Source organism: Anopheles nili (assembly GCF_943737925.1).
Source record: "Anopheles nili chromosome X unlocalized genomic scaffold, idAnoNiliSN_F5_01 X_unloc_1, whole genome shotgun sequence".
Taxonomy (NCBI): Eukaryota; Metazoa; Arthropoda; class Insecta; order Diptera; family Culicidae; genus Anopheles; species Anopheles nili.
The window spans coordinates 1,117,133-1,120,000 of record NW_026525467.1 but is presented as its reverse complement, the minus strand read 5'-3'; the positions used below and the strand labels follow the sequence as shown (position 1 = coordinate 1,120,000).

Sequence of the window (2,868 nt, the reverse complement as noted above, 5' to 3'; positions counted from 1 at the left end):
GTCCAAAGTGACGACCAGTAGAAATCTGTGAACCCCGTGTCCAGTTCGGCCGAAGGACATGGCCGTGCTGCCAGCTGCCACGATTCGGGCTACCGCGTCCACCGTTGAACGTCCCCTGCGGAATCCGTACTGCCGGTCGGACAGCATCTGCCCAGACGTGCTTTCCAGGTGCTCATTGAGGCGCTCGAGGATGAGCCTCTCCAGTACCTTTCCCACCGTGTCTAGCATACACAGTGGGCGGTACGACGAGCTCTCGCCCGGAGGCTTCCCCGGTTTCGGAATGAGCACCAGTCGCTGTCTCTTCCATGCCGCGGGAAACAAAGCACGGTCGAGACAGCCCTGGTAAAGCCTTCGCAGCACGTCTGGGTGTTCACTTATCAGCACCTTCACAGCAGCGTTCGGGATGCCGTCGAGGCCTGGTGCCTTCCTCGAACTCATCCGCGATGCTATCACTTGTAGTTCCTCGATGGTTACCGGACGGAGGGTGTTCTCTCCGGGAGCAAGATGGCTTGGCTCTGGCCAGTCGAAAGACGGGTGCTCTGGGAACAGGTCAGCAACAATGCGATCCAAGGTCGCTCGGTCAGTCTCCGGTGGTGCGCGACTGCCACGGAGAGACGTGAGTACGACCTGGTACCCTGCCCCAAACACATCATCCTCAACGGCGTCGATCAACTCCTGGAACCGCCGTTCCTTGCTCCGTCGAATCTCCTTCTGCAGAGTTCGTCGTGCAGCCAGATGACTTGCTGCAGCGACCTCACGCTCTGGCGCGTTCGACATGCGCAGAGCGTGGTCCCGGGCTACTCTGCAGGCCTGCTGCAGCTGTGAGATTTCCGGGGTCCACCAGAACACATTGCTTCGACGTCCGTGCTGTCGCGGGTTTACTCTCTGCATCGTCTCGTCACAAGCTCCAGCCAATGCTTTGACGAGCGTCGCAGGGCAGACAGGGATAACTGGCTTGTGGCCGCCAAGCGTTCATAGCGACGTGGCTTTTTGATCCTTCGATGTCGGCTCTTCCTATCATTGTGAAGCAAAATTCACCAAGCGTAGGATTGTTCACCCTTTCAAGGGAACGTGAGCTGGGTTTAGACCGTCGTGAGACAGGTTAGTTTTACCCTACTGGTGTGTGCCGCGCGCAGCTATCCTAACGGAATTCCTGTGCAGTACGAGAGGAACCACAGGTACGGACCACTGGCTCAATACTAGTTCGACCGGACTTTGGTATGAAGCTACGTCCGCTGGATTATGCCTGAACGCCTCTAAGGTCGTAGCCAAACCGAGCCGATAGCGCCTCCAACCCCCATTAGGTGATCGTAAGCTAGCGGGCCTATCAACCCTCCGAGACCCGCCGGGGCTTCGCCTGAACCCCTGCGTCTCATCCCCCGTTACACACTGGGCCGCATCGCGCGGGGCCGCACTCGCACGTGCTAGTACCTTACCACAGGGAACGCCGGAGTCCGTCGGCCCCGTCGACCGTGGATACACCTAGTTTCGACACCTACCGACCGCCCGCAAACGACGGGACTTCAGGCTGGGAGACGCGAGTTGCAGAGAGGCGTACGCTTCGATCCTCTCACTCTACCCATGCTTGGTGGTTTGCCACACGACGTGGCGAGATGCGATGGTGGCCCTCCACACGCGGGGGTCATCACGCGTGTGCGTAAGGTACCTGCAGCAGGTGCAGGTGCCTGGGTGCGTGCCATGGTGATGATGGTACCACCTAGTCGGGAGTGTGCGGGAGTCACACACCGGCTGCGCGCCACCTGTGGGAGCTTGCTCCTGCAAGGTGCCGCAAGTCGCTTGGGTAAGGCGACGCTGCACACACACGTGGTGCTATGTGCAGAAGGGTGTGCTGCTGTGGTGTGTCCTAGTGGGTGGTGTGCTTGTGCCCCAGACATGGGGTGCATGTGCGCTACTGGCTGGGGTGCACCATAGCTACCCGAATGGAGCGATAGAGAGGAGGTGAGCTTTAGCGGGTCAAGTCCATTGGGCTTGATCCGCGAAAAGCACCAAGTCCCGAAAGTCGAAGCCCGAGTTGCTATGGTGTGCGAAAAGCTGCATTTAATGTTGAAAAAAAGTACAAGTCCCAAAACTTGACTTCCCGAAAAATTTCAACTTGTTGCATAGCACCAGGCGTACACACGGAGGAGATTGTTGCGAGACGAACACGCTGTTGGAAGACAACCGAATGCACGCGGGATTGCTCACGGAGCAAGCGCAAGCACGCGAAACAGCTTGCACGGGTGATGGACCACATTGGACGAGTGACGGTTACCGGTTACCAGTGGGTTAGCCATGTTGTAACGGGCTAAGAGGCCTGTTAAGCCAGAGTGTACGGAGTTCAGATGGCTAGGTGCGCACGCAGGCATCGAGGTTTTGATGGTTTGCGCAGAGTTGTAGCACGGCAGAGAGCGCGCCGGAGCAGTTTCAGTCCAATCGGACGATGCGCGGGTATTTTACAGAACATTGAAAGTTGTATGGAAGAAAACCCCTGGCAGTATGCAATATATGGGAAAACACGAAATACTCTCGGATGGAGGTGTCTGAGAAGTTTGGCGTATATGGACGAAAGTTAGCCACGGTTTTGTTCTAACATCGGTACTTGGGACGCAAAAGCGTCGGACGCATGGTTTCGAGGCAATGTGCGAAAAACGGGCCAAAACGGTGCACGAACAAAGGGGCACGCGCTATATCTGGCAGAAGGAGAACTCTGCGAGGTGTTGTGTGTATGGACGAAAAGTAGGCATTACGAAGTTGAGCAAACGCGCCGAAGACCGCAACTCGATATCTCCAACCGGCTGGTCGGTAGAGCGATTCCCAACACCCCATAGACACCGCAATGGGTGAAAATCGGCTAAGTCCCAGAAATGG

The 2,868-nt window shown here is 57.0% G+C and overlaps 1 pseudogene; it reads left to right on the top strand.

Moving 5' to 3' along the window:
- LOC128729382 (large subunit ribosomal RNA) overlaps positions 1–1,598 on the top strand; it is a 7,056-nt pseudogene extending 5,458 nt beyond the window's left edge.
- The last annotated feature ends 1,270 nt before the right edge of the window (positions 1,599–2,868 follow it).